This window comes from Amblyomma americanum, chromosome 5 (genome assembly GCF_052857255.1).
Source record: "Amblyomma americanum isolate KBUSLIRL-KWMA chromosome 5, ASM5285725v1, whole genome shotgun sequence".
Classification (NCBI taxonomy): Eukaryota; Metazoa; Arthropoda; class Arachnida; order Ixodida; family Ixodidae; genus Amblyomma; species Amblyomma americanum.
The window spans coordinates 145,822,414-145,836,667 of NC_135501.1; positions in this window are offsets into that span (position 1 = coordinate 145,822,414).

Here is a 14,254-nt window from a genome sequence, read left to right on the forward strand (position 1 = left end):
AGTGTTAACACTTTACTGAAAATTTTAACGTTACTGTGTACGCATGGAATTTGGTTTCAGAATATTTTCTTGGCATGCTATAAAACTCTATCGGTCTTTTATCAGAGGTAACGCCAGCCAGAGACCTAAGAAGACTCATTCATTTCACTGAAAGCATAATTGTTTCTTGACACTTTCCAACCATTTATATCTGAGTAAAGGACATGCTCTCTGCTTTTGATATCGCTTTTTCATATTCATTTATTTTGCTCGCTTCATCGCTTACGTAGCTGTTTTTTAGGACAGACGCCATTTTTCATCATAATGCAAGTTGATAAATAAGTGCTGCCGTGTACTAGTATGCAGAAACAAAAGAGGAAGTGGTTGTAATTAATTCTGACGAATATAGGTAGCCAGCTATAAACCCTATTATCTTAATCTCTGCACACCTAACTGAGGGACAATTTCTCTTCTTCGAAAACAACAATTCTTTAGGGAGCAGCTATAGTATCCGGGCCGAGTTAGCACGAACGCTTTGTGAGGGCCTATAACAAATCTCTATATGTTAGTTTTCATTTTACCTATGCACTTGACTGATTCGCATTGTTGTGCAAAGGAACGTAGGAGGCAACATCTGTCATCCAGTTAGTCATCCATTTCACGATTAAGACTTGAGCCATGACCAACAAAAGAGCTTGGTTTAAAGTCACACCCTTCATCAATTACTGTTAAACTGAAACCACCAACGTCGGGGAAGGAAGAGTTTTTATCTGGTTTTTATTTATAGTCACCTTAACTACATTCTTCGAGGTGTCGATGTGAAACGAGTGTGCTATCGAACTCTTATGTGCGAGGTGAGTGCACTAGATAGATTGATATCAGTGCTGGAATGATGCCTGATCTCTTCGAACACCTTGAATGCGCAAGGATGACATTTAATCAACGTAGGAACGTTATAGAGTACCACACTGGGTAAATAACGGAAAGTGGTCGTTAGTCTTAACTGGGAACGGACAACCTGGTGCAGAGCATGGCCGCCTCTTCCTGTGTAGGCCGGCGAACAACAGACTGAGTTGGAGACTAATTAGAAATATCTTGGTTTTTTTGGCTCTACCTCACTACGATCGTGCATTGGTGTATCGCTAGTGTTTTTCTTTGAGCGAACAGCTACTCTAAAATATACTTCCTTCAACAGGAACAATCCTTGCCGCTATAAGTGTTATGTAGTTTGACCGCAGGATGCAGATGAAGAGTCCGTAGCTTATCATTATTTAGCAAAGAATCATGGTATTCAAGCATATGTAGTTCAAATTATGGCTAGGTTCGTGCTGCATGGTTACCTTTTCTCACCTGCTCAGTCGTCCCGGATAACATGTGGTCCAAATTTTAGCTGGACATGACTGAAGTCCTGTGCAATCGGTCTACACTGCTCTTTTTTTATAAAAATCTAGTTGACCATATAAAAATCGCAATCAACCAAGCTTTAAAAGACTGATTTTTTTTAAATTTTGCTAGAAAGAGCGGGAGAAAAATGAGACCAACATCTGGAAGTCTTTCTGGTGAAGTAGAGTTAATTCACCAAATGTTCTACGTACCTTCGCCTCTAAAATTCACTGACACGTGGTTGGAAGATGGCCGGGATGGTACGAATTCTTGTTTTAGGATACCGCGCACAAAAATGGATCCTGGGCAGAAAGAGAATGAGACACTGGATCTTTTGCAGTCTTTTATGCTCTACAGTCACAAGTCTATTAGAAAATTTTTACGAGAAAAGTGACATTGGCCTCAACGTAAGCGTCCTAGGTGGTGGCTTAAAGGCAAACTGAGGTGAACCCTAACAAAATTTTTTGTTAGCAATATCTGGTAGTTCGGCATTTCATGGCTTTGTTGACGCTTGTCCGGGAGCGAAAGATGCATTTATTTCAAGGAAATTTGGATTCGAAGTTGAAAATTTTTTTCCCGCCGTTCCGATTCAAACTCGAGAACTCCTATGACGACACAGAGAACTCTTATAACGACACAGAACGGAGTGCGGTGAAACGTGACGTAAACGGAGACTCCGTGATTTCGGGCGGCTAGCGGTGCGGTCTAGCAGCTGACGAAATGAAAGCTACCGCCGCCGCACGTTTAAGGCATCTTTCGGGGGTCGCCACCGTCACTTCGTTTACGTTTGCACCGGCGTCTTGCCAGCGTTAAGATGGATCCCGTTCCCGAACCCGACGACGTAGTTCTCGCAAAAACTCTGGCCTGCATTTCAGCGACCTCAGCCCCACAGAGCGTGCGATGCTTTTGAGGGAGCACGGCTAGGTTAGGCGTAGGCGGGTGATTTCCCCCTTCCTCAGAGAGCAGCCGTTGCAAACTAAATATCATAACCCCAGTGCGGGGAGTCGCAAGGGGCCAGGACAAGGTCGGCGCCTTGCGCCCATCGGAGGCTGGCCGGGGCTTTGGGGCCAACTTATTGTGATTCCTTGAACGGCGCGGTTGCACGGCGCAGCAGGCGACGTCGAGGTCTCCCACGGTTGCAAGGGCCATGTTATTTATTTATTTATTTTCTGCCACAAAAAAACAAATGGGTGTCGAGGGCAGACGCGTTTAAAGTCGGCGGCTTGAAACCAAAGCCGGCGCACGACGCTTCAAGGGCTTCAGCTATATCCAACGGATCCACTGGATCTGGCTCTCTCGCCAACTTGCATGTACCTCCAGACATGTACTGTGAATGGATTAAAATCGCCGAGCTCGAAAAGAACAGCTCCGCCCAACTGCTGCAGCTATTGAATATAACGCGCACCTCGCCGCGGAGCCAAATCAGTCTGGCCGGCCCGGCGGCGGCTGGCGCACTCGGTGCGAAATACATACATGCTCCAATCTCCCCGCCAGTGCGGTCAGAGTGCGCCGAAGCCGCTGAACGCGTCGGCGGTCAAGCGCAGCTAGAGTATAGAGGGTCTCGCTTTGACCGACGTGGCTTCGCCATGCAGCGCGCGCGCGCGCCTCGCCGCAGCATAAACGCGCCTTAACAGAGCCTGCGCTTAACCGCTAACCAACGTATTCAGCTGCGGCATCCATGGGAGCCGCTGAAACCCCCCGCCCACTCACTGAATAAAAGAAAAGAAGTCCGGTGCCGAGGTTCGGTTCGGAATCGAACCAGGGCCTTCGACGTTTGAGGCGGAAACGCTACCGCTCCGCCACGACGGCGCATCTAGAGATTGTACTCTTCTGATGCAGAAATCTCCGCGCTTTTTATATCCTGGCCTAACAGAGGTAGGCCGTCAGTATTTTTTTCTGAACTGCCTTGTACCTTGTCTCCCGTCCCTAATAAACGATTTCCGTTAAGTAGTTTGAAGTTGACTGGTACAGCCGGGAATGTTTCGCCGGGCAAGCGTGCGAATACACAAGTGCTGCCTTGTACGATCACCGACCATCGTGCCATCATAGCTTTTCATCGACCGTGGCGCTCATCTGACAAGCCTTAACAGGCTCCTTCAAAGGTTAACTAGCACTTGAAGCGGCATTTGGAGTTCCTCTGCTGTTCGGCGCTTGTAAATCGAAGCGCGTCAAAAACAAAACCACGGGGCACGCAAAGCTCATCGACGCGAAGCGCCATAAGAAATCGAACTCTCCTGGCCGCGCGCCGCCAAGCATCCGCTTTCTTTGTTTCTAACATTCGCTTTTTTTGCCTGCCTTTCTTCTGTGATAAAAGTGCACTATTGGTTTTAAAACAAAACTTACTTCAATATTGATCTGCGCAACCTACCTTTGCCAGTCTCAGAGATTCGCGAAACCAAGTATGATGGAAAATTCCTCCAAGGTGGTGTCTCTTGTCCTATGGTGTCACCACGCTTGTACTTGCGAAATTGGCCTGTGGTGGCGATACCTGTACTTTGGTTCTTGCTATTTTCTACCTTACAAGAGCTTTGTCTTCAGTAAGAGCGGCGTTTTTGTGATCAGGAGCTGGTATTCTATCATTACAAGCCAACTTCAATTTCTCCTCAGTGTCCCTTTAATAGACCTGTGTTCCTATGCTCGTCTATGAGAATGCTGGTCAGGTGAGCCGAAAAGTGGTGGTTCGCAGAAAAGCACCCAGTGCGATCGTACGCCTTATGCAGCTGTAATGAGGAGGGAACTCAGAAACGGGGTAGAAGGAGGAGACAACCCACGAACTGCTGCTTGCCTTCAAATAAAACCTTCAGTCTGAATGTGGACTTTGTGGTTGTTAATGTTATGAAAGAGGGCTGGAAATAAAATGAAGGGGAAGAAATAGCAGGTACAGTGGGCGAAGAAAAGAGCATCGATTCATTGCTGGAGTTTATAAGGTGATCGCTTTATAAGAAGAACAAAGGAACAGCGTCGTTACTCTTAACGGAATCCCTCCGTCTCTTCTCAATTAGTGGCACATAGCGTTCCGAGGCGGATAACATTATGAGCAGAGAAAGGCCGCTCGCAATCCTGCTTTAGTCTTGGCCGACGTTTGAAGACATGACAGCAACTATTCTGTATTGCATGGCAGTAAAGATGTCCTAATACTTAGCTCCTCCTTCCGTCCACAACGTAGGATTACGATTACGGCCACACCGAAGCGGCCATTTTCGAAGGACGTCTTTCGTGCCCGTTTCTCTGTAGATGTAAGCTTCCGATCCGAAAAATGGGAAAAGCGAGTACTTTCCACCACGCTCGTCGCGACGCATTTCAAGGCAGTGTCGAAAAGTGATGGCGCAGGCACTGACTGCCGCCCTCCTTTCTGCCGCTATTGCATCACACAGCCGCCTTGCATGTCTTTGCACAGGCGCATAAGTTTTATGTTGCTGTTTATGCATTTGTTATTAGCAACGATGCAAGGCAGAAGTTTTTATGGCGCGATAATATCGTTCTCCAATGCAGAGTCTGGCTAGCTTTATTACGCATTGCACAATATACTCTCTAGTCGGTGTGTTGCAATGATAGCTGCGCAGTGGATTCGTTGCTTCCGCACACATGGCAGGAATCATGATGTGAAAGCGTCCTTATGACTTAAATGCATGTCCTGGTGACGGGAGTCCATCGTTCATATTTCATCCCCAACTTGGGAACATATCATGGCGACAGCGTATAACGAAATGTTCGGCAAGATTGAGTTTAGTGTACGTAGTTTCGGCTATATATGAACGCCCGTTTTAAACCGCTGCGGTGGCTGAGTGATTCATTTTGGTAACAGCGCGAAGACAGGGCGACAGAAAAAACACAACCCATCTTCTATTTTTTTTCTGTTGTCCCACGTTCACACTGCTCCCAACAAGATCGTGAACCAACAAGCAAAGCCTAACTCACCACTCGGAAATGGCTGGTACGTAAAGCGGAGGTTTTAAGTTTGAAGAAATGTAAACAAAAGCCCACTGCGTTTTCAACACGAACATCAGGTACCTGCCAACCGATCGAGAGAGAGAAAAAAGGTCACTGGCTTGGTGTCTGGCTTAAAAACCAGGCCTTTGAACCTCGCTGTTTCTTTAAGGTGGCACAAATCTAAAGCACAACAGTAAAGTAAAACGCAGAAAGAGCATCGCCCTGCAGGCAGAGGGCGTCGTGAAAAAAAGTGCGCGAAAGAACTACAAGCGAACGACTATCCATCGGAAAGCAGAGGAATGTCCTTCACCTTCAATTATTCGGTCGCTGGCTTTAGAGGGCTGGGAATGCATTAAGGTGACATGCCCGTTTTCAGTGAGTCCACGCTGTAAGTGATTATAGGGACAGTTTTTTAATTTATAATCCCGATTTATCCAAAATTCTGCGAAAAATTTGAAATTAAGAAATAGCCACATGTTTAGCAGAATAATCCAGGACAAGGTACAGCCGTTTTACCTCACTCATTTAGTCTTAGAAACGTTCCTTCAGCATTTCTGACAACCATCAGTTCAATTTCGACTGCGGAGAAAAATTTATATATGCTGCTTTTTAGTGCATATTGTAAACAACTGTATTTTGCGACCGAAAAAAAATAACCACCGACCTTTTAACAGTCTTAATCGAACGTAATAGCTTGATTATTACTGACTGAACTAAATCAGAGCTGCAAAAAAATGTAGCCAGCAACAGAGCAGACAAGGGAAGGAAAAAGAGGGGCTTCCTCCATCTCGCCTTTTCTTTCTAGCCCTTGTCTGCCCAGCATTTCAAAGAGGGCCTCGAATCTGCCAGTCTTGATGTCAAAGCTCGCATAAGAGGGTTCTCCCACAGATTCCGCCATCACTGCTCGATTGTGTTCCTACGTGGCACTCGCGGTAATACAGGACGTAGTACTTCAGCCGCTGTGGACGAGGGTGGTGCTAGTCAGCCCTTTCATGGTTTGATTACACTACACAATAAATACCCTCGAAAGCAGAAGATTGGACCGCCGACATCACAGCTTCGTTGGCACAGTAGCAGACAAAAAATTCGTAGGTCATGCGTCGGGATTCCACCAGCCATATGTCGTTGTTTTTTCTTCGGCTTTGTTACCAATTATCTTTAACCCATTAATAATTGCACTCAGTTACCAAGTAATCAAAACGTCAAATTGAAAAAGGAAAAAGATCCGTCCCCTATGCTCCTTGGTTTCGGTGACTGTTGGCTTACGTCATGCAACCAGCAATGTTCGTTTAAAAATAAAATGTAGCATGTTGTCGAATAATTGGAAGTATGACTCATGGAGAGTTGTTAAAGTTATGTTAAAAGATTTTTAAAATAAAACTAACAAAATTGCTGAAAATCATATTGTACGGACGGCAGATAACAATCCTCTTCGTCAATATTGTAATTATTACAAAGATGCCTACAATTTTAAATTATGTGGGTTTGCGGCCACGTTTGCTTTAAAATTTTGTGGTGTCTGTGTTCGCCAAATACCCAACTTAGAGACGTAGCAACAGAGTGAAACTCTGGGGCTGTGAAGTGAGAGCCATTGCATATGAGGTTTCATCCACCTCGATAACAGAAAGCGAAAGGGTAGTGGTTATCATCTTCATCAACTAATAAACCCGGTTGAGAGAAAAATATCGCACATACAACAGCTGCGTCGAATCGGAAGGACTTTTGTGCCGACTGTGATCACCTCAATTCGCAATTTATGATTAATGCATGACATATAGGCTTAAAAGCGTGCTTAAGAAGCGTAAAGTTTCGGTCAAGCTGGTGACACATGTTAACCGACAAATAGCAAGGCATAAAAAGTCAAGGACGGAATGGTATTGCCCTCACGTCATTGTCTTTTCCAGGCACGCCATTCTTCGCTTAAAACAAAGCGTGCTACCGCCATTTTTCGAAATGGATAATTCTCGCAATAATAATACATTAATTTTCGTCGTGAATACGGGAAAGGTTTCTGTTCAATAGAAAGGTTTAGTAATCGGTCGGAGTTAATAACATGTGAAGAAAATTCGACGTGCCCTCTTTTTGCGCCACTCCTCTGATGCACTGTAAAAGAGAAAAGTTAGCAAGCGACGTACGAAAATGCTCCACAGCCTCTTAAATGTTCCCAAACACATTGACGTGCCTGGGCCATAAGGTCTCATGTGGCACGTTCTTGACCAGTCTGCAAATTCTCAGCAAAAGTGTCACGAATGTATCTAACACACCTGTGCTTTCTTTTCGGCTGGATATATATCTCGAGAGATCTCGGTTGTGCTATAACACGCTATGAATCTGCTGTTGTGCTCTGAATCATGTATGATTTCATATATGTCTTGTATGAATTCATATGTGTTACATACGACCTATATCTGCCCAAATGCGTCTCGTACGAGCTGATTTAGGCGGTATATGAGTTATATGTGTAAAAGATATATGCCTCGTGTTAATAAGATATGCTTCATACGAGGTCATATGTGTCCCAAATGTGCCTCGTATGAACTAATTTGGCAGCATATGTGTTATACGTGCCAAATTATGCATCTAGTGTGAACACATATATGCTTCATACGAGGTCATCTATGTCTAAAATGTGTCTCATGTGTACTCATATGAGCTATAGGTGCAAAGAAATCTGCCTCCTATGAACACAAGTTTCATATCAGTTCATATGCGTAACAGATTATATGGGCACAATAAGAGCTCACACGCGTTGCGAATGTCTCAGATGAAGAGTTATTTCCGCAATATGAGTTCCCACGCACTCAAGGTGTCTTTAGTGTGTACTTTTATGCAGTATACCCTAACTGACACGAGGCACTCGTGCGCAGAAAGGAGCTCCGATGTACATCGTATCAGCTTACATCTACCTTGTGCGAAATATTGCCGTTCATGAGTGCCTCGCATACAGCCGCGCGCAGTCCGCAAAACAAGCGAGGGACAAGCCAGCAAAAAGAGAATAACAAATGCCGAACCAACGCAACCAAAAAAAAAAAATGCCTGGCCTGTTTCTCAAAATTTTCTCTTTGTTTCTCTCTTTGTGCCCTCTTTCTTTAAAGACGGGCTACCCGAGCTGTCTCCTTTTCGGTGTTTCTAATGTGCATAGATACACGTTTAATTAGAAGGTAAATATTGCACTTTCAGCTTTGTTGAGCCATTCTAAAGCTACGCAACGGATTAGTTAGAGTATTTTCATGGTGGAGCGTCGGGTGTAGCAAAAAATATGTGCGCATTGAATGCTTCTAGCAAGGCACATTAACAATCATCATACTTGAAGTAAGTTGTCCAGTTGTCTAGTTACGTTCACTAAACCAGAGAAATCGCCACTTGTCCTCACTTCGTACACTTCATTTGTGAAGTGATGGAAAATCTAGCAAGATTTGCCATACAGGATTAATGGTGCTGTCGAAACAAGCAGTCCTGGAGCAACGATTAGTGTTGCGTTCTACGGATCTGCTGGATGGTGCTTCGAATCTGTTGAGCACAATGAAATCTAAGGTTCGACGAAATCTCGTCTGGTCGGGTGAATACATTGGCGAAAATAATGAAGCGCCGACCAAAAGGTGTTGTCAAGATGGAAGGACGTTTCGACTTCCACACGGAAGTCTTGTTCACTGATGGAAAAATTTCGCACACAAAGCCTAAGTACGTTGTGCTAATCGTCGCAGGCATCTAGCGTACGAGGGCGATAGATTGCGGATGTTACGGTTGAGCGTCTGATCTGTTGTCTGGATAAACAGAGACTCCAGATATTGGCGTGACATCCAGTTTTTCTCACGGCCGATAATTGCCGCTTCTTCCCAAGCGATATCATGCTTCGTGTTTTCGACGTGTTCAGCCAGTGCGTTGGAACAAGCCTTCTTTTTCTTGACATCATTCTTGTGCTCATTCAGCCGTCTTTCAAAGTTTCCGCTTTCACCTATGTAGGAGTGATCGCAGTCTGAGCAGGGGATTTTATAAATTACTCCGGGAAACTTTTCCTTTCTTAGCTTGTCCTTTACGGACACCAACTCGTGACGAAGCTTGCACGCAGGCACGTGAGCTATATGCACATCGTAGGTGCGAAAAATGCGGGCCAATGACTCGCTCACGCCTGGCACATAGGGTATTGCAGCTCGGGCACGGCAAGGTAGGCGAACGGGCTGAGCTGGTCTCGTTGTCTGCTGTATTACAGCGTTCACGAAGTGCTGTGGGTAGCCACAATTGTTGAGCTCGCGTCGCACTTGGCGTATGTCAGAGGCTTTTTCTTCGGGTTTCGAGCATATTCTTTCCGCACGACGGACGAGGGTAGAAACGACGGAGCGCTTATGGCACGTAGGATGGACTGAATTAAAGTGAAGGTATTGGCCTGTGTGCGTGTCCTTTCTGTACACCTTGAATGATAGGCGGTCATCACGTCGCTCCACCATGACGTCCATAAAAGGAAGACGGCCAGAAATCTCCTCCTCGACGGTAAACTGGATGGAATCTTCCATGCTGTTCAAATGGTTCGTGAAAGCAGCCAAGGCATTCTTTTTGATTATGCAAAAGCAGTCATCAATGTACCGCAGGAAGACCTTCGAGCGCGGCTCGAACGAAGCCAAAGCGCGGCTTTCCAGTGCTTCCATTGTGAGGTTTGCGGTTGTGACCGAGATAGATGCTCCCATGGCTGTGCCATGAACCTGCTTGTAGACAGTGCCCCGAAAGATGAAGTACGTGTTCTTCAAGCAAAACTGCAGAAGCTTCAACAGGTCCGATGGATCGATGGGTGTCCTAGCACTCAGTCCGTCGTCGTCCCGAAGCGCTGAACGGCATACCTCCACCGCCAGATCCACGGGGACGCTGGTAAAGAGTGATCTGACGTCAAATGACACCATTATCTCGTCGCTGTCAATCGTGATTTCGCGTAATTTTTCAGTAAAATCAAAGGAGTTGCGTACAAAAGTCGGTCTCTTGCCAACGAGTGGCGAAAAAACTTTGTGCAAGTACCCTGAAAGCCGGTACAAGGGAGAGCGGGTAAAATCCACTATTGGTCGCATTGGAACGCCTGGCTTGTGGATCTTCGGGAGGCCATATAAAGCAGGGGCAGATCCATTGTGGCAGAGGAGCGTGAAGTATAACGACCTGTGCTGTGGTGGAACAAACTGGAAGACGTCTGTCAAAAGCCTTTGCAACTCTCGCTCTACCTTGAGTGTAGGGTCCCGCTTGAGTCGCATGTACGTGCCATCATCCTCCAGAAGCTTCGTCATTTTCTCAACGTAGTCGCTGTGGTTTAGGATGACGGTGGCGTTGCCCTTGTCAGCAGGCAGGATTACGATATCCGTATTGCTCCGCAGGCTCCTGACTGCATCACGCTCCTGAGCAAGGAGTGGGGTGGGGTGCCGATGTGGCAGCTTGGCGAGTATGCTGATCGCACGGGTACGAGCTTCTTCTCGGCGATTGTTTTCCACACGTCCCACAGCCTGTTCTACGGCACAGATGATTTTTCTTGCGTCCGGAGCCGCTCTCGTATTGAAGTTCAAACCAAGCTCCAGAACGGCGAGCTCTGTTCGAGTAGACCTATACGAAGACAGATTGTGGACGGTGGGGGTAGGTCTGTTGGCCGGACTCCCTTTACGGCCAGGTAGCAGTCTGATTAGCTTCTCTTTGTGTGTGCGCCCACGCTGATCAGACTGTAGACTAGCTACGAAGTTCGCGTGCAACTGGATGCTGACGAACTCGTTCGGACACTGGTGTTCAAGGCGGCGACGGGCAAAAAAGGCTTGGTTATGAAGGTGCCTAGGTGCCTTATTGAGTCCTTGCACTCCAGGATTCTGGCTTGAAGCAACTGTCGTTCTGCTCTTGACACCACGCTATGACCGAAGGGCGTATCGACCGGCCGTAGCAAGCGGAGGGACCGCGGGGTTAGGTTCCTGGCTTTGCATATGAGGTTGAATTCTAGATGAGCCTTGAACGCAGAAAGCCGGACGGTTAGCGAAACGAACTGGCGCACTTGAGTGATGAAATTCTGGCCATACGACCGTCGTAGCATGATGAAATCTAAGGTTCGACGAAATCACGTCTGGTCGGGTGAATACATTGGCGAAAATAATGAAGCGCCGACCAAAAGGTGTTGTCAAGATGGAAGGACGTTTCGACTTCCACACGGAAGTCTTGTTCACTGATGGAAAAATTTCGCACACAAAGCTTAAGTACGTTGTGCTAATCGTCGCAGGCATCTAGCGTACGAGGCCGGTAGATTGCCGATGTTACGGTTGAGCGTCTGATCTGTTGTCTGGATAAACAGAGACTCCAGATATTGGCGTGACATCCAGTTTTTCTCACGGCCGATAATTGCCGCTTCTTCCCAAGCGATATCATGCTTCGTGTTTTCAACGTGTTCAGCCAGTGCGTTGGAACAAGCCTTCTTTTTCTTGACATCATTCTTGTGCTCATTCAGCCGTCTTTCAAAGTTTCCGCTTTCACCTATGTAGGAGTGATCGCAGTCTGAGCAGGGGATTTTATAAATTACTCCGGGAAACTTTTCCTTTCTTAGCTTGTCCTTTACGGACACCAACTCGTGACGAAGTTTGCACGCAGGCACGTGAGCTATATGCACATCGTAGGTGCGAAAAATGCGGGCCAATGACTCGCTCACGCCTGGCACATAGGGTATTGCAGCTCGGGCACGGCAAGGTAGGCGAACGGGCTGAGCTGGTCTCGTTGTCTGCTGTATTACAGCGTTCACGAAGTGCTGTGGGTAGCCACAATTGTTGAGCTCGCGTCGCACTTGGCGTATGTCAGAGGCTTTTTCTTCGGGTTTCGAGCATATTCTTTCCGCACGACGGACGAGGGTAGAAACGACGGAGCGCTTATGGCACGTAGGATGGACTGAATTAAAGTGAAGGTATTGGCCTGTGTGCGTGTCCTTTCTGTACACCTTGAATGATAGGCGGTCATCACGTCGCTCCACCATGACGTCCAGAAAAGGAAGACGGCCAGAAATCTCCTCCTCGACGGTAAACTGGATGGAATCTTCCATGCTGTTCAAATGGTTCGTGAAAGCAGCCAAGGCATTCTTTTTGATTATGCAAAAGCAGTCATCAAAGCAGTCATCAAAGCAGTCATCATGACTGCTTTTGCATAATCAAAAAGAATGCCTTGGCTGCTTTCACGAACCATTTGAACAGCATGGATGATTCTATCCAGTTTACCGTCGAGGAGGAGATTTCTGGCCGTCTTCCTTTTCTGGACGTCATGGTGGAGCGACGTGATGACCGCCTATCATTCAAGGTCTACAGAAAGGACACACACACAGGCCAATACCTTCACTTTAATTCAGTCCATCCTACGTGCCATAAGCGCTCCGTCGTTTCTACCCTCGTCCGTCGTGGGGAAAGAATATGCTCGAAACCCGAAGAAAAAGCCTCTGACATACGCCAAGTGCGACGCGAGCTCAACAATTGTGGCTACCCACAGCACTTCGTGAACGCTGTAATACAGCAGACAACGAGACCAGCTCAGCCCGTTCGCCTACCTTGCCGTGCCCGAGCTGCAATACCCTATGTGCCAGGCGTGAGCGAGTCATTGGCCCGCATTTTTCGCACCTACGATGTGCATATAGCTCACGTGCCTGCGTGCAAGCTTCGTCACGAGTTGGTGTCCGTAAAGGACAAGCTAAGAAAGGAAAAGTTTCCCGGAGTAATTTATAAAATCCCCTGCTCAGACGGCGATCACTCCTTCATAGGTGAAAGCGGAAACTTTGAAAGACGGCTGAATGAGCACAAGAATGATGTCAAGAAAAAGAATTCTTGTTCCAACGCACTGGCTGAACACGTTGAAAACACGAAGCATGATATCGCTTGGGAAGAAGCGGCAATTATCGGCCGTGAGAAAAACTGGATGTCACGCCAATATCTGGAGTCTCTGTTTATCCAGACAACAGATCAGACGCTCAACCGTAACATCGGCAATCTACCGCCCTCGTACGCTAGATGCCTGCGACGATTAGCACAACGTACTTAAGCTTTGTGTGCTAAATTTTTCCATCAGTGAACAAGACTTCCGTGTGGATGTCGAAACGTCCTTCTGTTGAGCACAGTAGTTTTATTTTCGCCCTGTACTTTTTTACTTTTTTAGTTTCTTATCTAGTATGGCAATTATTTCAGTGTTCCCATTTTTTTCCAGCCCAGCGTTTCCATTTTCAATACACTTCCCAAAATACATATATGAGACACGTATGCTCCCATTACTGCTGTGCACGTACGACATCTTGGCCTATATGACATATGTGGGCACATAAGACATAGGTGGGCACGTATGGCATATGTGGGCACGTATCACATATGTGGGCACGTATGGCATAGGAAGGCACAATGACAAATATTCCATAATCTCCTATGAGTCAGACACATATGACACATGTACGAGAGTTCACGATAGGGAAGACAATTTTCTTTGTCATAAAGAAAACTTCCAGTAGACCTGTTACAGCAGTAAGAAAATGAGTATCTTTGGAACTACGCGTGCCTCAAAATGCATCTGCGAAGACTCAGGAACGAATGTACAGGATGTTTCACCTAAGAAATTTCAGAATTTTAAAGAAAATCTTTTTTAGTTGGAAGACCGCTTTTTTTCGGCATAGCAGTGTCAGATGTGAAGTACGTCAGAATTCAGATAAGATGTACTAACTAGCAGGCTGGTGAACTAATATTCTATAGTTACCTTTCTAACTATTACTGCTAGGTTCCTTAATTATTGAGAAACGTACGTGTAGCCTATAGTGAGTAATATCTATATCAGCCTTTAGAAATTCGAAAACCCGATTACCCTCAGAGCTATGGTTCAACATATTCTCATTATTTCGACGAGTTACGTGCACTGGAGACGTTGTTTTGCCTGCCAGCTGCTCGCAAACGCATGTGTTTTGGCGTGATGTAGACAAAGATTTGGTGGGCCACAGCGCCGA